The 21,344-nt window shown below is 39.8% G+C and overlaps 1 protein-coding gene across 2 annotated transcripts in view; it reads left to right on the top strand.

Moving 5' to 3' along the window:
- Positions 1-564: 564 nt before the first annotated feature.
- TAB2 (TGF-beta activated kinase 1 (MAP3K7) binding protein 2) overlaps positions 565-21,344 on the top strand; it is a 77,650-nt gene continuing 56,870 nt past the window's right edge. For both annotated transcript variants that reach the window (XM_072995529.2, XM_072995519.2), the window contains exon 1: positions 565-706. The gene's annotated coding sequence lies outside the window, so the exon portion shown is untranslated. The remainder of the gene's footprint in view (positions 707-21,344) is intronic.

Below are 21,344 nucleotides of genomic sequence, written 5' to 3'. Positions count from 1 at the left end.
CAGCTCCCTGCAAGGACGTGGGCGGAGGGACAATGCTGAAGGAGCGGGTTGCTGTGGCTGCTGCCTCGAGGCTGGCGCTGGGGGGTGGCTGCTCCGAGAGGCCACACTGCTGTCAAACTGACCCCTGCTCCGCTCAGCAATACCCGCCGCGTCACCTAGGCAACCGAGGAGATTCCTCCCTCCCGCCCGCCTCTTTTTTCATTTCCCGGGGACCTCCTCCTTCTCCTCCTCCTCCTCCAGTGCTATCCCGTTAGCACTCGGGGCAAGATCTCGCGAGGCTTGCCAACTGGAGTGGCCGCCATATTGTGTGACACTATTTTGATTTTGGACTTGGCTGGCTGAGACGCGCAGCGAGAGGAGAAGAAGGTGGAGAAGAAGAAGAAGAGGAGGAGGAGGAGGGGGGAGGAGGAGGAGGGACGGGAGAGACTGGGAAGCCGGAACGGTTCCAAGCGAGCTCGGGAGCGGCGCCTGCAAGACACCCAACCACCTCCCGGAGCCGTCCCTTCCGCTCTGTCCTCCACAAGAGCAGCTGAACTACCACCACCACCACCAATACGGAAGCCCCCTTCTTCCCTCCCCCGGTGGCGGTGGGAGGAGGCGGCGGCGGCGGCGGCTCCGGAGTGGCTCGGAAGTGTCCGCCTTGCCGGTTGGAGGAGGTGGCGGCGGCGGCGGCCGGAGACGGAGGAGGGGTCTGTGCCAAAGAAGGGTAAGGCTAACCCCGCCGAGGCGGGCCTGTCGCTGGCTTGCTTCTTTTTTCTGCAAGGCACTCGGCCCAGAGGCCTGAAAAAGAGGCAGCCCCCCTCCCCTGTCAGGGCCCACTTCGGCCTTCTTTCCCACCCGGGGGAGGAAAGGCAGCTGGAGATCAGAGGGTTAGAAGTGAGGGACGACTCCAAACGTCCCCCTTCGCGGCGGTCCTCAGTCTCCAGAATGCCTTGCTACTACTACTGGGGAACGAGTCTGAGGCAAAGCAGGGGTGGTCTCCTTTTACAGGTGAGGAACTGAGGCGGAGAGAGCAAGGCTGGTGTAGGGTCGCCTGAACCCTTTGCGGAGGAGTCGGGACTTCAGCCTCGTTCATCTAGAGTTCTTCTGACTCCTTGCATGCCCTGGTTCCTCCTTGGCTTGGGGCCGCAGATGTCTTGACTCTCAGCTCCTAAGGTATTAGCCAGAACAGCCAGCAGTGGGGCTTCTGGGAGTTGTAGTCCAGATATCTTGGTACCCCGCGTTTGGCAACCTCTGTTAACACTGGATTTACTTGCTGTACACAACCTCACAACAACTGAGTAATTTTCTTGACTCAATTTTTCTTTTCATCTGTGCATGGGAGCCTGTGTTTCACCTCATTTTTCCTCCTGCAATGGGCAGTTTCCTCTGAGTTCCAAAAATGTTTGAATTGGCTGTATTTAGACACTTCTGGTTGGTTACGTTGAAATGTTTTATTCTACAGTTTCTGTTCTACTTAAGGAATCCTGAAGGTGGCTAACACCACCTCGATTAAAACAATGATCAATAATCAGAAACAGTAAAAGATAAAAGATCCGTACAACACAACAGAAAGCAGTTCATTTGTAGTTTAAAAGCCCTACAACACTGAATCATTCTTATCAAATGTTGGAAGGTTAACAAGTGGGCTCAGTTTCTTGAAGTGGTGAATGCCACTGCTGGCATACCACCTTGGAGAATTCTTTAAATTTGATATCCACCAACTTTATTTTAATCACTATTTGGATAGTGAGCAGGATCTCTGATCTGGGCATGATTATCTAGGGAATTGTGGGTCCTTTAAAGACCCTTACTCACTTCTGGATTTAAACGTAATAAGTATTACATTAGGCTGGTGATTCAATCTGGGAATCAAATTAGCCAAAGTGCGACTAGCAAGTTGCATACACTTTAATATTTGTCTCAATTAAACATTTATACTGCAGAATTCCTCACAAGTTGAAGGGTGTTTGAGGGTGGCCCTATAAAAGGTATGTAGCAGTGATCTAGTTTTGAAGTAAGTTACATAGGACAGTAACCAGATCAGTTCTCCCCAGGAACTTAAGTTAAGCATTTCTGGCCACATATCAGCAGCCAGGAGCAAAGCACTCCCAGATTGTGAGTTTAGTCCTTCAAGAGGAGTGCAACCTTTTCAAAACTGTACTCCTATTCTCAGATCATCTTTTCTGCTGATTGGTAATTTTCTTGCTTTCCCTGTCCAATCTTTTGCTGCATCCAGATGGTGGTGAAGAACTTTCACTGTTCTCTGAACTCATGTGAAAGGGGGAGACATACTGTCATCTGCACATTGCTGATGCCATACCTTTGAATGACTTCTTCCACCATCTTATCATTGAGAGCAGAATGGAACCCTGAATACCTTTTTTTTTACAGACCTGGCTAGTAATTTCCCTCCCTCATACCACCACTTGGAACTTATCCCATCAGAAAAGACTGTGGCTAGTATGAAGCAGTTTTCTAGCTGCATCCTAGCCTGAAAATTTAGAAAGAGGTCAATTCCATAATATCAAAAACTACCAGGAGCTCCTGCAGAAGCAATAGGAAGCATTTGTCCTGCATAACATAAAGTAGTTAGCTTTTATACATATAAAGATGCATGAATGTTACCAATCTTTATAGTTGAAGAGTACAATCCTGTATGTATCTACTTAGAAGTAAGCCTAATTGACTTCATTGGGGCTTACTTCACCATAATTGGGTTAAGCGTTTCATCTTAACACAGTATTCTGAATACTTTTAACATTTGGAATCAGAAATACTGGAAAATCTTCTCCCTGTGTTAAGTCTCAGAACAGTTAGTTAGAATAATGGTGTTTATTTTGGTGGGAATTTACTTATTAGATCCGTGATATGAAATGTTCCATTGTGTCTTTACCCAGTTTAGGGGTAAAATCCTTTGCTACAGTTGTGTAAATTAGATTAATTTCTATACAGTATTTTTAGATGGAATAAATTTCCTTGTTCCTTGTTATGTTTTAGTTAACTAAAAGTGAATTCTACTTGTAGGAACAGCTGGTTTGCTTCTTTTATCATGTACTAGAACCTAACAGCTAGATCAAGTGTGTTTTTTGGAAAAACTCAGCAGTTGCTGAAAGCAACTCAGTAATTAATATTCACAAATCATAGTTAAGATATCACTTACTTGAGTTTAGTACAGGTTACATAGAGCTTTAGTACTGCAGTTGACGTTTGTTTGACAAAATGTGAATATTGTTGTTTTTTTAAACTAGGGAAATGTTTTGAAGTCATTTTTAGGGGAACTGTTTTAAAAGAGAAATGCTGAGTGCTGCAGACTTCGTGTAAAACTCCTTATCTTAATACACTTCAAGGCAATGTTTAGAGTTTTTGTATGGTCCTCAGCCAATATTGGTAATATTATGCAAATACCAAAAGTAAACTAAGAATATAATGCGCATCATCTAATTTTACTTTTTAAAAGTGCTACTGGTAAAACTTTTCCTTTATAGACGTAATAACTTTTTCAATTTTAGGCCTTTGACTATAGTGTGAAGTATAGAAAATATCATAAATCATATCTTAATGTGTTGCTTCATAATAGTAGTAGCAAATGAGACCTGCAACAGAACTCTGCAGTGTGGAATGCTCAAGTTCTGAGATTAACCTCTTAGCTACCCATGGACTCAATAATGATACTAAATTTCATTTCCTGTCTTCGTGTGTTTTATTCCTGCCCAACCTTTGATACTCACCTGGCACACTTAGTCCTAATTGGGTTTTGTTGGGTTTTTGTTTTACTCTTGTTTTGCTTCCTAAATAGGTTTCCTTCTTTTTATTTAGTTCTGCAAGCCTTGGGGTTTCCTTTAGCTTGATTACATTTCACCAATGCTTATCTAATCTTGTGAGCACTCATATTTGCGGTAGCTTTACATTGGAAGTTCAGTTCCCCACTGTGCCTCCACAAGTAGAGTGAAGCCTGTGTGACCTTGAGCCCAGAGTGCCCCTGAAGAAGAGACTAGTAAACCACTCCTGGATGTTCTCTATCTGGAAAACTCTGAAAAGGCTTACCATAAGTCAGAAATGGGCAGGAGTGGAAGGTAGAGGAAAGTTTGTTTTCTTTAAAGCAGTGAATTCTCTTGTCTTGTTTGTTTTTCATCTTCCTTTTCAGCTAACATGTATTAAAACATGTCTTGCCAGTTGTAAAAGCTAGAAACATATGGCCAGAATGCTGTTGGTGATTTATGTATGTACGTGTTAAATTACAAATTGCCAGTTACAAACAAGGTACTAGTCACATTTTCAGGTATGTGTCCATTGTTCAGTTGGAGGCACACCTTGTAAAGTGGTTGGCTCTTGTTAGTTAGCAGCAGTTCTCTTCAGTGAGTTAAGAATTTACTTGCACACACGTAAATCACCAACAGGATTTTGACAAGTCATTCAGAGCTCAAATTTAAAGAGCCCATAGGCTGAACAAACGACTTGGTGTAACAATTCTTAAACATATTCTGTCAATGTGCAGGGAAGCCTTGTACATGTCATTTTTATACATGAGCATACATACACATTATTGTACCTGAAGCATGGGGTGACAGTTTCTTTTACTGAAAGTATTTAGACTTAGTAGCTGACTGGATATACAGTATCAGTGATCTGGAGCACCTGCCTGCTGAGCCAGATGTCAAAGCGTTTGATTCCCCACTACACCTCTCAGGAGAACAGCCAACCTGTGTGGTCTTGGGCAAGCTGCATGGTCCCAGAGCACCCGCAGAAGAAGGGGATAGTAAACCACCTCTGAGTACTTTATACCTAGAAAAGCCTGGAAAGGATTGCAGTAAGTCAGAAATGACTTGACACCATGTAATTATTATATACAGGTTTGCAATTGTATGTGTTATTTCAAATGTGGGAATGGTCTGACACTTGCATTTTTACATGTTTCCTGAATCAAGATGTGTTCAGGAAGGCGAACCCAAACCCAAGGATGTATAATAACTTTATTGGACCAAGAATCCTTCAGGACTCAAAAACTGGACTGTTTCTGAGATTTTGATCGTCTAATAGAAGTGTTATTCACTTTTGTTCTTAGATCTTGCACAAGGACCACAGAAATTTTTTCATTTTCTTTTGATGGAGGAAAATGTTGTGTGAAAAAGCTACCTAGCTACTCTGTGTTCTATGGAGAAAGTGTAGCATAATACATTGTAACACTATAACCACAACTGATATTTCTTATAACTAATATTAAAACTTAGGTAGATGTTCATTAGAATTCTTTAAGAAGACCTCAGTAGAATCAATAGCATTAGCTGTTTTGCCTACTGTATTAATCTGAAATATCTTGTATGTTGAAGATATAATGTGTCCCCCTCCCCACAACTACTCGAATTGGAGAACTACTGTACAGATTTGTTCTACCTAATTATAACTGTTTACGGCATTTGGAGACCATCTTACTGGGAATTTCTCCACATTCCTCTTTCTGCATAAGTCTATAGTAGAGCATCACATGCAAGGTGGATTTGATTTTTAAAAAAATCTATTTGATTTAAATCACAATTTAAATAAATGAATCACAATTTAAATAAATGAAATTGGATTATTTTTGTTGATTTAAATAAAAAAATTTAAATTGTAATTTAAATCAAATAGATTTTTTTTTTAAAAATCATTGATTTTTATCCATCCTGATTGCATGAGAAATTGTCATTCATAATGGGTTCTATTTTAATGACTCATTGCTTGTGTAGTTTACGTCCAGTTTATCTAAATTCTGGTCACCGAAAGAGGTTTTTAAAATCTAGTTTGCATTTTGTGACAATAAAGGGAAACATTAAATTGATAGAGTTCGTAATAGAGGATGCATAAATCAGGAGTGGTGGACCTTCGGCTTTCTAGATGTTCTTGGACTAATAATAATAATACTAGTTTTGTACTGCCAAGTCAATTGCAACTTCCTGTGAACTTTCCAGGGCTTTGTAGATACAGACTACTCAGAAGTGGTTTGCCATTCCCTTGTGAGTAATGCTCTGGGGTTGTACAGCTCGCCCAAGGCTACACTAGCTGGCTCTTCTCCTGGGAGGCTTAGTGGGGAATTGAACTTCTGGTTTCTAGCTCTTCAGCCAGAGACCCAACTTATTGAGCCAGTCAGTCAGCTGTTTTTGCACTGAGCTACAGCTGCTTTTACAGCTGCCTTTATCATTTGTCATTGGTTGTGTTGGCCAAAACTGTAAGGACTTGTATTCTGTCCATCCGCAGGGTGAAGGGTTCCTCTTTGCTGGTAGATGTATATTCTTTCATGAGGAACTATGTGGATAAGAAAGAAATGAATCACCATGCTAGGTCCAGGAGAGTTTCTTAACCTGAACAATGATGGAAGGTTCAAAATGAACAGACCAACAGTGTTAAATATGTCACTGCAGTTTTTACAGAAAATACAACTAAAACAATTGCAGTGGTGCAGTGTTGGAGTGTTTTCTTTGGATATTCTCAGAGTGCATATATTTAAATAGCCACATTAAGAAGTTGTTTATTCCAGGGTTGGCATAAGTTATTTCCAGTGAAATTATTTTTCTTCTAATAATTATGACTTTAGTAGTTTAATTGTAAAAGAGTCTAAGATCACACTATTACTTGCTGTGGTTTCATTGCAGACAAAAGAAATGTCTTTATCTACCTTCTTCTGAGAAGCATTGATTTATAGTCAGAAATTCATTAAAATAGAGCTTTTGTTGGTACTATATCTGGAATGAAATGGATAACCCAGTATTAGATGGCAATCTTTTAATAAATGTGATTATTGACCATGAGTTGTGGAATTTTCCTTATGAATTGACATAGTTAATTTTGTTTCATACAAACTAAGGTTTTGATCATTGCTTCAAAATATCACATGTAGTGCAGTGATTTGTTTTAGACATACGCAAGTTGTCCTTTTAAAATAGATTTCATTGAATTGAATCTAGATATAGGAAGCCCTCTCCCCAAAGATATTCAGGAGGAATATCATTTTTTTTCCTCATCTTTTTCCCCCTCAGAGGCTAATTTTCAGTTTTTCTAGTGAAAAAAAAACCAAAATATAGAAAAAAACTATGGAATGAGTAAAGCTTTTTATGACAAAGATTTACTTAGTCAAAATACCAGAAACAATGTGGCATGAAAAATTTTATGTGAGACAGTTTAGACCAGTGGTTCTTAACCTTTTTGAAAGAAACACCCCCTTGAGCCATTGAGGAAGTTATCATCGCCCCCCTCTTATTTCTGATTATATCTTATTTATTTGTTTGTTTGTTTGTTTGTTTGTTTATTTGTTTATTTGTTTATTTGTTTATTTAAGACACTTAAATCCAATGACCCCTGAAAACAAAATTCAATTCCAAGAAAATGAAATGCCCCCAAAAAGTAACATTTAATGATTTAGTTGCAAGCGAATTTTAAGACTCAAAAAGAAATATAAAAAGGGCATAAAATGCAGGAACTAAAGATTTCAAGACAAAAACTCTGAAACTAAATTAAGATAGGAGGAAAATATATATTCATGCACATTGTAAAAAGGCCGCAGCCCATCTTCACAGGTTTGGCTTGCTCCAGCGCCCCCTACCGCCCCCCTTCTGCTCCAGCGCCCCCACGCCGCCCCTTTTCGTTCTACCGCCCCCCTGAAAAATGAAATCACCCCCTGGGGGGCATTATCGCCCAGGTTAAGAACCACTGGTTTAGACAACTAGAGTGATAACTTTTCTTTATACTTTAGATATATTCAACACTCAGCTACAAGATGCATTTCTGTCCCTAGGCTGTGCTGCCATATTTACAGTGGGGCCTTTATTGCATATGGATTGGTGTTTGCTTTCATTTAGTGTTTTGTTCAGGGTTGTTGTTGTTTTTTAAGCTCACAGTAGAATCAAGATTATTTCCGTCAAAATAATATATTTTCCATAATTTCCATTTTGTTTCTGGACAAATTGGAGAGAAAGTCCCCCGTGACTTCAAAATGTTCAGAAGCAGAGTCTCTTTCTAAGTACTGTACATATACTTAAGACCATTGCTCTGCGAGTTAGTTCTAACTGTTGTGTAATCAGAACTTGTGCATTGTTTACCTGCAGGTAAAATGTTCAGTATAACTGATGTGAAGAGTATAATACACTTGCAACTATGTATGTAATAGTTTGTACTTAATAAAACAGTGTCATATATTTCTAGAAAATATTTTGTTGCTGTAGATGTATAAAATTTGAGGAAACCTGAAGAAAGTATGAGGAAACTATATTTCTTGCAGGATTTAAGCATTTTACAAACAATAGAGTCAAATACAATACAAGGAAAATCGCTGTGTCTTAGAAACAGACAACATTTAACTCTTGTAAAACAGCTATACATGGCCAATTTCAATAGGAATATAGAAAACTTCCCATTTCATTCTGAGCACAGATGCAGATTAAATTTCATTTTCTTCTGTGATAAGCAATTTAAAATGTACTCAGTCCTGGAAAGAGCATGTGTGGAATTTAGTCTACTTTTTCTGAAGGAAATAAGTGTTTTAGAACAGTACTTCTGTTGTTGTGATTAAAAGCTGATGTGAGTAAAACTTCTGTTTTGGAGCTGCAGAATTTGGCATTGTTACAAAACTGTCAGTGACAGAAGAACTCAAGTTCTGACTTTCATATTAAACACTTACTTGCATTTAGCACATTCAGCTGCTTATGTAGATTAATTCATTAAATTACAGTTTCTGTAATAATGGGTGTATGCATACATTACTGGTTGTGACTGCATTATTAGTTTAATTATATTAAAATATGTAATGTTAGTTTTACTAAGTATTCTTCTGTTTTTATTTTTTTACTGTATTTATTTGTTCCACAACTTTGTGTTAATCTGGCTGAAGAAAATATTTACTGTAGGTGAAATACTATTTTCTGTGCATGTTTACTTGGAAATTGGGTTGTAATTTCTAGCTTTATGCTCTTAGAACTGAAATTTGAATGAAAATCTTATTGCATAAGGCAGCCCTGCAAATTATGTGCAGGCTTATAAGTGCACAGACCTTTTTTTAAATAAATAGCCTCTGACCCATGCATTAGTCATCATTAGCACATTGACAGTCTGAAAGAAGGAGTAAGTACCAACATGCATGATTCCTTTTTTGTTCACGTTGCAGCCATTTTGCAAAATTTAGATGAAAAGGCAAAATGTTTGTCTAAAAACACATTACTGAAACCTTTGGAAATGCAGAGTCTTAGTATTGGAGGTGGATAAGACAGAACTTGATCCAGACACAGACATTCATGGTGAAAAAAATGCAGGAAGATACAGACAGTTGTATATCATGCTTGGAAATACATGTGCAAATATGTTTCTGTTTATCTGTCTGGAGTGTCCAGGTCTTATAAAATGCCACAATTTCCAGAATCCAGTTCAGTGTCTGAAAAAAGGCAAATAATATTCTGATAGTGAATGGATGGTGAACATCTCCTGTGTGTTTTGGAAGAGAATGATTGCCACTTTGTATAGCTTGATTTCTCAACAAATACAGTATGTAAGTTCTGCCTGGCATTTCCTGTGCACAGACAGGAAGAGCCACGGGCAGCAGCAAGGCAGAAGGAAAGTATGATAATTAAGCAAGAGTAGGAGCCAGTACCACAGGTGGGATTTGTAGGCATCAGAATGTATATAAGTAAATAAATGCAAGAGGCATAAAGTGAGATCTGTGGGATAGGGCACAGTATCCAACATGTGCATAATATTTGTAAACATTAGTGCTGTATCTAGCTAGATACACAATTAGATTGCTGGAAATATGAGAATCTTAAACAACTGGACTTCAGTTAAAAGACACCAAATGTCCCTTTTATTTCAAAATATGAGAGATATTTTGTTGAAGTGTAAGCTTGTATAACTAGGTGCAGAGGAATAGTGCTTCATAACTGTGTGCAGGGAGACATGCTTCCTAATAATACTACTGCATTTAATTTTGGATTATGAAGTATGCAGTGGTTTACTACCAGTGTCACATGGCAAAGGTCTTCTTTAATTTCCTCACAAAATGTTATACTCTCTTTTTTGAAAGAAAATAATGTTCTTGGGATGAAATGTGGAACTGAAGGACAGAATGGAATTCAGCCATTTTCAGAGGGGTTTTTGTTTTCTGTCAAGTGTGGGTTTTAATATTTCTACTGTAAGACATAAATCATTCTATTCTCCTTTGCGGGTTTTCACCATCACAAGTTATTGTGGTGGAAGGGACACTGGTAGTAATGCTCTTTAGTATAGTTTTTCTATGGAAGACACAGTGTAGCGAATATGTTAGTATAGCAGTTATTGGTGGGAGAACAGTTTATCTTTCTTTCTTTCTTCCCCTCTTTCCTTCTTTCTTTCTTTATCATTTGTAGACTGCCTTTCATCAGGAGACTGCCTTTCTCATGATGAGTTGAAATCTGTTACCTTGCCACCTCAAACTTTCTTTGTCAGAGTTGTCACCAGCTTGCTATGACAGGGTTTGCAGACCTAACTGCTCTTTTTTTTCTTAGATAGGAGCTGCTTTTTAGATACTTTAAATTCCTGTTTTTTATTGGGGATCTTCTTGTCCTGTTTGCATAGATCATTTTCATTCCATACACCGTTCTGAGGCATAATGTGTGCTTTAGGCTATGCAGGTGGCCGTTTTGTAAATCGATTCCATATCAATTCTAATTAGAAATAAACCAACTGCAATATATTAAGTTTTAGTACTAACTAATTCATTCTGCTTAACTTTTGACAAATGGTGGAGTGCTAGACAACCATGAATTTGCATTTGCTACTGCTTCACTTAAAAATAAAATAACATTAAAATTCTAATAGGGATTACTCAACCAGATACAAGTCTGCTTACAATATACCTAGCAAAGGGAATGGGGGAAGAGAAGGTGCTTGAACATCTGGTTTCTTTCCAACTTCAAGGAATTATCTGTTCCTTAACCTGCATCCAGCACCATTCTGGACCTTGTCGTGAGATTGCATTTGCTATTCTTCTGCCAAATTCAGACATAGATTCTGTGAAGTTTGAAGGGATTAAAACTTTGTTTAAAACCTTTACTCTATCCGAATCTTAAGACCTCTTGCATAACAGCAAATGCATGTGGGATATCAATGTTGAAGTGTCACTGTACTATGTAGATCTATGCAGAAGACTTACTCTTCCCCCAAAAATCAAATAAAGTTGTTGTGTGACTAAAATTGCAAACTGAGCACCTTTGTGAAAGCATGGAATATGTTTATAATAACTGACTTAATATTTATTTTCCCAAAATAAGAAAAATTCCCAGTTGTCACACTTTATCTCACAGTTATCTTAAATTTGTTGTTGTTGTTTAGTCGTTAAGTGGTGTTTGACTCTTTGTGACCCCATGGACCAGAGCACGCCAGGCCCTCCTGTCTTCCACTGCCTCTCGGAGTTGGGTCAGATTCATGTTGGTCACTTCGATGACACTGTCCAGCCATCTCGTCCTCTGTCGTCCCCTTCTCTTGCCATCACACTTTCCCAACATCAGGGTCTTTTCCAGGGAGTCTTCTCTTCTCATTAGATGGCCAAAGTATTGGAGCCTCAGTTTCAGGATCTATCCTTCCAGTGAGCACTAAGGGTTGATTTCCTTCAGAATGGATAGGTTCTCCTTGCAGTCCAGGGGACTCTCAAGAGTCTCATCAAGCACCACAATTCAAAAGCATCAATTCTTGGGCGGTCAGCCTTCTTTATGGTCCAGCTTTCACTTCCATACATCACAACAGGAAAAACCATAGCTCTGACTATGCGGACCTTTGTCCGCAAGGTGATGTCTCTGCTTTTTAAGATGCTGTCGAGGTTTGTCATCACTTTCCTCCCAAGAAGCAGGTGTCTTTTAATTTTGTGGCTGCTGACCCCATCTGCAGTGATCATGGAGCCCAAGAAGGTAAAATCTGTCACTGCCTCCATATCTTCCCCTTCTGTTTGCCAGAAGGTGATGGGACCAGTGGCCATGATCTTAGTTTTATTGATGTTGAGCTTCTAACCACTTTTTGCATTCTCCTCTTTCACACTCATTAAGAGGTTCTTTAATTCCTCCTCACTTTCTGCCATCAGAGTGGTATCATCTGCATATCTGAGGCTGTTGATATTTCTTCCAGCAGTCTTATTTCCGGCTTGGGATTCGTCCAGTCCAGCCTTCCACATGATGTATTCTGCATATAAGTTACATATGCAGGGGGACAATATACAGCCTTTCATACTCCTTTCCCAATCTTGAACCAAATAGTTGTTCCATATCCAGTTCTAACTGTTGCTTCCTGTCCTACATATAGATTTCTCAGGAGATAGATAAGGTGGTTAAGCACTCCCATTTCTTTAAGGACTTGCCATAGTTTGCTGTGGCCCACACAGTCAAAGGCTTTTGCGTAGTCCACTGGTTCTTAACCTTGGGTTACTCAGGAGTTTTGGACTGCAACTCCCAGAAGCCTTCACCACCAACTGTGCTGGCTGGGTTTTCTGGGAGTTGCAGTTCAAAAACATCCGAGTAACAAAGGTTAAGAACCACTGCCGTAGTCAGTGAAGCAGAAATAGATGTTTTTCTGGAACTCTCTGGCTTTCTCCATAATCCAGTGAATGTTAGCAATTTGGTCTCTATTTCCTCTGCCCCTTCGAAATCCAGCTTGTACTTCTGGGAGTTCTCGGTCCACGTACTTGTCTTAAATGTTGTGAGTTAAATTAATCAATATTTATTTATTATTTATTCTGATAATATAAAAATCATTGTTAAATCAATAGCACATGCTGGCTGAAATCTTACTGTGGAATTACAGAAAATGACATAACATTCACTCACTTCCAGATGACAGTTAAAGCGTCTCTGCTGTGATTCTTAGGTATGTGCACCCACTGGCTTGGTGCATGCTCGAGAGTCCTAACATGGACTGTTTAATTGTTATTTGGAATCCAGTGAATGTTATGTCATTTGCCTTTAGCCTGAGTAAAAAACAACAGGATTTTAGCCACTGTGATGATAGTTTTATATCCTGCCCTTCTGCCATTTAGCTCTTCATAGAAGCTTACAAACAGGCTTGGATAAATTAATTTAACATCTCAGTAGATGTCCCCATCTATAACTTGCATCCTTCAACAAAGAAATAGGCTTCTTTGTCCTATTCCTTATGTATTCTCAAGTGTTTTTCAGATATAAACTATTCTCTTCAGGCAAGTTTTCCCTCAATGACTGCCTACGAGTAACTGCCTACATGAGTGACTTTTAGATGGATTGTATGCATTATTGCTCTGACTGGGTCTTTAGTACTACTTTTGTTTGCCATATGTCAGAGTTGTATTTGTTTGTTCATTTTTAGTATTTGCATACTTATTGTTTTAGCTTTCATATTGTCTTTGGATACTTTATAGTAATTGTTTAAATATTATCTTTTAATTATGTAAACTACCATTGTATACTCATTGTTTTCAGCTTTAAATATTATATTTCAAGGATGTAAGCTGCCTTGGGTCCTTTTTAAGGAGAAAGGCAAGATAAAATATTTTAAATAAATTAAATTAAATAATTAAATACTGGAAAGCATGAAGGGCTAAATGGGTGCTGGGAACATATACCCTGATAAGTCAGAGCTTTTGGTCTTGGGAGTGTTGCAAGCATATTCAGCTAAATGTCCTTACAAGTGCATCTGCAGACATTTACAATGAACTTGTGCAGGTCTGCCTTCTGGGTGGGAAGTACAGATATGGCTTACATGTGCATTCCCATTCCACCCTTCCATTCTTTCAGATACCTGAATAGGAATTCAGATTATGGCTGCCTTGCCATTGGGTGCGGAGCAGCTTGTACCTTGGAAGCATGCATATCCCCCCCTTGGCCAAAGCTAGGAGAACTACAGGTGACATTTTAAGGGACAGGTCTCCTGCATAGTGTAAGGAGTGATCCACCCTGAAACTCTAGGCTTTCCTCAAGACCTTGAGTGTGATTCTAATGTCTTAATTGTGACAATTCTTCTGGTGTAGTAGTTTCCACAGAAGGCTAGCTTGATGGCAGATAAGAAATCTGTAGAAAGTGAGTTTAATAAAATTGTACACTTTCTTCCTTTAAGTTGGTAGCAAGACTTGTTGTCTTGGCTTTAGCAGTGGGTCGAAGAATACCTGCTCTGAGAACTGAGCATGTAACTTTCTGAATCAGGCTTCACATAGAATGGAAAATCAGTGCAACTAATACTGACTTTAAGAATGAGACATATACTGAATCCCAGACAGCCAATTTAACTGAAGTTTGTTAATCTATTTAAAATAAGAGATTAAGGATGCATACTTTTCAAAGCAGACGAAGACAATTTAAGCCTTGTGCCTGATAGTAAGCTCACATAACTACCTTACTTCTCTGCAGAAAGAAATCTAGAGCATGATCTTGCTATTGTATCTTTGGGCCCTGGAACAGCAGGAGAAGAAGCATTGTAAGGTATTTAAGACTGAGATCTAGAGCTTTGAATTTCAAAGTCAGCATCCAGGAAAAAACATTTGAGAAAGCTAGACTTTCTTTTATTGACTTCATAAACACAAATTTAACATGTTTACCTCACTATAAGTTATTTGTCATATTTGTCATGCTAAAAAGGAGCATTACTTTGTAGCCACTACAGATGTGTTGAGATAGATGGAATGTGCTCTTGTCTAGTATACTTGGCAATCCAAATCTAAACAGGTATTTGAGTGCTACTATACAAGGAAATCTCAGTAATTATGTTAGGTATAAGAACAATCCCAAGTTACGAACCTGTGTGCTAAAAAGAGAGTATGGGCCTATCAGAGATGGGCATTTTACTCAGTTCCCAAATTCAGAATGGCTCTATGTTTAGTTTCCTGGTTTAAATACTGAAGGAAGCACAATCAAACACCGCTGTATGAGTGGCAAGGAAAATCTCAGTCAATGAAGCGTCTGAGCTCCAGTGACAAAAGTACCAAGTTGATAAGTTAAGCAGAAGGGTGAATTAAATACTTGTGTAAGTTTAGCAATAGGATGAAGACCCAAAGCAGTCTCTCTCCCATCACTTCCATGTTAATAAAAACATAGGCAAACAGATCTAATAAAGAAGAACAGCTATGAAGGTAGAAGACAAGTAGGGCTGTGGGAATTATAATGCATATGGAACAATTTATCTTTTCTTGTTGCTTGGTTTAAGGAGCTTCTGGCTTTAGGGGGTAAGTTCTTTACTTTGAGGCCAAGGTAACTTGACTGCAGAGCTAAGAGTAATGAAAGGTGGATGGGTCATGCCCTTGAGGAAGTCATCATTTGCAGATTATCAGCTCCGTTGCTGTCACAAAGAATAAGATGGACAGAACTTGATAAGGATACCCAATTCTTAAAGAAATTTATAGACCTCCCATAGAACAGATTCTGTGATTCATCATCACTGACATCATCCTGATAAAGAGATAAGCAAGTGTCTCATGGAAGGACAACATCACTCGTATGAAGAGGAAGAAGATTCATTAAGATATCCCTTGTGCAGGGAGTATGCCTCTGTGATGGAGGGTTCTTGGTAGTGAGAGAGTGAATCATTAGAAATATTCAGCTGATAAGTGTGTACAGAGCACAGTGACTTGGCTTGCTTTTTTCAAAGGATAAAAATGCTGTGCACTTTGTAGAAAGTCAAATAGATAACTCTGAGGAGAGCTGATTTATGTTCATCATATATTAGTGCCAGTGACATGAGATGTAGTTCTGTGAAGACAAGTTCAGATTATCTAAGAAGATGAAGACCAGGACCTCCAAAGTTTTTGGGCGGGGGAGGAATGGGGGAGGCTGTTCCATATACTAAGCTGGCCTAGACAGGGAAGTAGAAATAGAATAGATTGTGGTATCTGGAGGAAGGGTTTAGATGTATACTTATTGAGGAACTTGTTGGGACAAGATTGCACAAAAGGGATGGGAACTACATGAACTGGAATGGACTCATACTACTGGTTTTTGACGTGAAAGAGGAGGTAGAGCAGCTTAAAACTTACCTTTTAGAGCAGTGGTCCCCAACCTTGGGCCTCCAGATGTTCTTGGACTACAACCCCCAGAAACCTTCACCACCACCTTTGCTGGCCAGGATTTCTGGGAGTTGAAGTCCAAGAACATCTGGAGGCCCAAGGTTGGGGACCACTGTTTTACAGAAAGCCAACAGGACCATTCAATTTTGTATGAGTCATCCATAGGAGTAAAATGTGAAATGCTCAAGAAGGGGCAAAGTGGAAATAATTTGAATTTAGATAGTCGGAATAGCCATAGCACCATGAAGGAAATGTATACACCAAAGACATTTTGAGAGGAACACTGTGTTTTATGCTTTTCTTGCTAATGCAAAGAAACTAAAATAAAGAGCTTGGAGAGCTTGGATTTAATGGAGAGCATAAATATAGTGATCTTGACAGATGTACTGGAGGAAATCAGAGACCCAATGGGATGCAGTTAATTTGTGCAGTGAATGTGAGATACAGACTTTGTAGGACAGTCAGAGAAGGACGGTGAATGTATCAGTATGTACATAAAAGAGGGTTTCAAATTACAGACCTCAAAAGGATCACCACTCTTCCGTATAATCATTGTAGGTGATGATACAGTGTCTTCAAAATAAATTGGTTTGGGGGCTTCCAATTCTGCATCTGGCTGAAGTACTCAGCAGTCTTGTTGGGAAGGGAAATCAGTGTCAATGCAGAAAATGTTGTAGTAATAACTGACTTCAGTTACCTTCAATATGAATTAGATAGCAGTGTAAGTGAACAGTTTCCAAAAAATCCAACACAGTCACATTTGATTTAAGATTAAATGCCTCTAATAAGGGGACTGATAAAAAAGGAGGTTGGAAGGAAAAGTGATTAGTGTAAATATTCTGTGAATGCTGGCGGCTTGCTAACTTAAAACAACAGAAACTCGGCCTGTGACTATACTGTGTTTTAAGAGATCGGCTATAAGTTCCAAATTGCTAGCTGAAGAAACCAACATGCATGCTTCAGCTATTTCTATCTAAAATTCTTACCTAGCCTCTACACCATAAGACATGTGAATTTGAGAAATTAAAAACAGTACACAAGTTTCCAAGAACTTGATGCACAGTCTTGAAGAAGATGATTTATCATTGCTATTTCTTTTTTGTTTGTTTTTGTTTGTTTGTTTTACATTCTTAATGGTCAATTAGAGGTCTCATCTGCTTCTGCATTTGTATTGTTTCCATGACCATGTGGCCTATTCCTGATTTTTTTTCTTCCTCAGCTAGAATCTACACTGTAAATCTGTAAAAGTATCACCGAATTTAAGGGGGTACCAACATGTTTGTAAATAAGCAACATCTAGGAATTTCTTAAAGAAAACTGACTTTCTTTAGAAAATAGAAGCCTTTTCTTCAGAAAAAGAAGAGAACAAAATGTATCATAGAAATCTAAATAAATAATAAGGGAAGGGGAAAGTGTAGTTTATTCCTAAAAAGATTAAGGAACCAAATACATCATTAAAGTACATTGGGAAAGGACTCTAAGCTGGGCATAGATTTGCGCCATTGCATGACAAAGGTGTTGACGTGCTAAGGGAAGTGTAAGGAGAATCCAGGGAACTGAATGAATCATTGACTTCAGCACAGAAGATGTAGGGCATATGCTGGTGTTTGAACTGACACTTTCAAGAAGGGAAATGTGAAGAACTGAGACAAATAGTGGTGAGAGGATGGGGAGTGGGAGAACTTTCAGATGTATTGAATTTAGAATCCTGAAAATTACAAAACAGGTTAGCTTAATGCAGATACATTTCCCACCTTAGCTTTGTTGGTTAGAGCTCTCCATATTCTGGCCTAATAGTAGTTCCTTGTCCACAATACGGTGGTGCCTCGACTTACAAACACCCATACAGTGGTGCCTCGCAAGACAAATGCCTCGCAGGACAAAAACTCACAAGTCAAATGGTTTTGGCAATTGGGGTTGATAAGTCGCAAGACAAATGTTCCTATGGCCGTGCTTTGCAGGAAGAATGTTTTCCGTTTTTTGTTCCTACCTCATGTTTGCTGATTTTAAAATGTTTTTCTATGACGTTTTAAAAGTTAAAGTTTTTCTATTGAAATTTTTTAAAATCATCTGCACAATATGTATGGCTTTAAAGAGCACTTAATAAACCATTTGTAAACCAAACTTGACTTTGTTCTGACTTTTTTTGCCCATAGGAACGCATTAATCTGATTCCTATGGGAAAACGCGTTTCACAAGATGAATTTTTCGCAAGACAACATTAACCGCAGAATGAATTAAATTTGTCTTGCGAGGCACCACTGTACCTACAAACAATTTGACTTGCGAACAGCTCCAGCCGCAAAATTTTGCTTTGACCTGCGGCCAGAGCTTTGACTTACGAACGGAAAAAGGCAGGGGGAAAAGGCGGGAAATTCAAACTGTTGGTGGCAAAGAGGCTGCTTCTTTGTAGCTCTTTCGCCCCAATGGTTAGAGCAGGGGGTCAGGGAACTTTTTTACTTCTGCCGAACAGGAGGAGGAAGGAGAGGCAGGGTGGGTCCGGATCGCTGCCAGGCACGGGAAGCCGGTGTGCTCCCTGCCCATCCTTGGTGCGCGTCTACTTCGGAGTAAGTGCCGCAGAAAGAGTGGGTCTGCCAAGGAGTAAGGGCCGCCAAAGGCCCTGGATGGGGCGCGCGGGTCAGAGGGGCTCCATGGATGGGGCGTGTGGCAGCGGCGCAGGAGGAGGAAGGAGAAGTTGCCGGGTGCCAGTGCTTTGGAAGCCTGGGAAGCCTCCGCAGAGGCTTCAGACTGGTAAGGTGCTGCTTTTTCCTTTTTAAAAAGTTGTTCTGGGTGGGTTTTGGAGGGTAGGTTTGGGCTAGTGGGTTACATTTCTGTGTTGGACTTGCTGCAATGTTTATTTTTGGTTTGTTGTTGTTGTTGTTGTTGTTGTTGTTGTTATTATTATTATTATTATTATTATTATTATTATTATTATTATTATTATTATTATTATTATTATTATTATTATTGCAGTCCCAGCGTGGGACTTGGAGTGGGGTTTTTTTGTATTTTTTTTCTTCAGCCGGAACGGATTAATCGGTTTTCAATGCATTCCTATGGGAAATGGTGCTTTTACTTACGAACGTTTTGACTTACGGCCACTGTTTCAATACGGATTAAGTTCGTAAGTCAAGGCACCACTAGGTTACACATGAGGACACTCAAGTAGGGAGGCACACCCAATTCTTTCAGAACAGCTCACAGTTTCTCAGGAACCACACAGTCAAAGGCTTTGCTGTAATCTGTATAGATGGATCTTCTCCTGAAATTCTTTGGTGTGCTCCGTTAGCAAGTGCATATTGCAATATAATTTTGAGTGTCTCTTCCTTTTTGGAATCCAATGCAAAAATCAGGCATTCCGTGCTCCATATAAGGTAAAGGCCTTTGTTGCAACACCTTGAGCATCACTTTGCTTATATGGGAAATAGTGGTCCTTAACGACTCTCCTTGGTATCTCTTTTCTTGGGGATTGGAATGTACTGTATTTTTCCATGTATAAGACGCCACCATGTATAAGACGCTTCCCCACTTTTCTAACCCAAAATTAAGAAATCTAAGTGGGGCTAAGCAAGTATAGGGGAAAAGGGATCAGAGCGCTGCAGGACTTGTACTTCTGGCAGTTCTCAATCCACATACTGCTGAAGCCTACCTTGGAGGATTTTTGGCATAACCTTGCTAGCGTGTGAAACCTAGCGTGTGAAACGAGTGCAATTGTACGGTAGTTGGAGCATTCTTTGGCACTGCCCTTCTTTGGGATTGGGATGCAGACTGATCTTTTCCAGTGCTCTGGCCACTGTTAAGTTTTCCAAGCTTGCTGGCATATTGAATGTAGCACCTTAACAGTGTCATCTTTTAAGATTTTAAATAGTTCCACTGGAATGCCGTCACCTCACTGGCCTTGTTGTTAGCCATGCTTTCTAAGGCCCACTCGACTTCACTCTCCAGGATGTCTGGCTCAGGGTCAGCAGCCACACTATCTGGGTTGTCTGGGTGCTGCATGTGTTGCTCTCAAACTAACATTTCAGTATTCAGATTTAATTGCAGTGTTGACACTTCGAAAGAAATAATTTGGATTTGTCTCACTGTTTGGGCACTCGGGCTCAAAAAGTTTAGACATCACTGCTCTAGGATGTCTGGCTCAAAGTCAGCAACCACACTATCTGGTTTGTCCGGGACATCCAGATCTTTCTGGTATAATTCCTTTGTGTATTTTTGCAACCTCTTCTTGATGTCTTCTGCTTCTGTGAGGTCCCTGCCATTTTTGTCCTTTATCACGTCCATCTTTGCACAAAATTTTCTTGTAATATCTCCAATTTTCCTGAACAGATCTCTGGTTTCCCCTTTCTATTATTTTCCTCTATTTCTTTGCACTGTTCATTTAAGAAGTCCCTCTTGTCTCTCCTTGCTATTCTTTGGAAGTCAGCATTCAGTTTTCTGTACCTTCCCCTATCTCCCTTGCATTTTGTTTCCCTTCTCTTCTCTACTATTTCTAAGGCCTCGTTGGACAGCCACTTTGCTTTCTTATATTTCCTTTTCTTTGGGATGGTTTTTGTTGCTGGGGCTCCATCCATAGTTCTTCAGGCGCTCTGTCCACCAAATCTAGTTCCTTAAATCTGTTCTTCACTTTCACTGTGTATTCATAAGGAATTTGGTTTAGATTACAGTGGTGCCTCGCATAGCGAGGTTAATCCATTCCGGATTAACCCTCGCTATGGGAAACATCGCTGTGCGGAAATAAAAAAGCCATAGAAACGCATTGAACTTCGTTCAATGCGTTCCTATGGCTTGAAAACTCACCATTGTGCGAAGTTCTTCCATAGTGCCGCCATTTTCGCGCCCTCGGTAAGCGAGGGCAGGGCGCGAAAATGCGGCGGGGACCTTCCGGCGGCCATTTTGGAACCGCCGATCAGCTGTTCTCCCCCGCTTCGTTATGCAATATTCGCTAAGCGAATTGCTTAGCGAATATCGCAATGCGAAAAACCTCCATAGGGGCCATCGCTGAGCGAATGCTCCAGCAATGGCCCAGAGCCCCTCGTTAAGCGATTTAATCGCTCTACGGGGCGCTCGTTATGCGAGGCACCACTGTATACCTGACTAGCCCAGTGGTTTTTCCTACTTTCTTCAGTTTAACCTAGAATTTTGCTATAAGAAGCTGATGATCAGAGCCACAATCAGCTCCAGGTCTTGTTTCTGCTGACTGTATAGAGCTTCTCCATCTTTGGCTGCAAAGAATATAATCAATCTGATTTCAGTATTGGCCATCTGGTAATGTCCTCTTGTGTTGTTGGAAAAGACTGTTTGTGATGACCAGCTTGTTCTTTTGACAAAACTCTATTAGCCTTTAGCCGTGCTTCGT

This window comes from Pogona vitticeps, chromosome 1 (genome assembly GCF_051106095.1).
Source record: "Pogona vitticeps strain Pit_001003342236 chromosome 1, PviZW2.1, whole genome shotgun sequence".
NCBI classification, from domain to species: Eukaryota; Metazoa; Chordata; class Lepidosauria; order Squamata; family Agamidae; genus Pogona; species Pogona vitticeps.
This window is presented reverse-complemented; position numbering and strand designations above follow the sequence as displayed.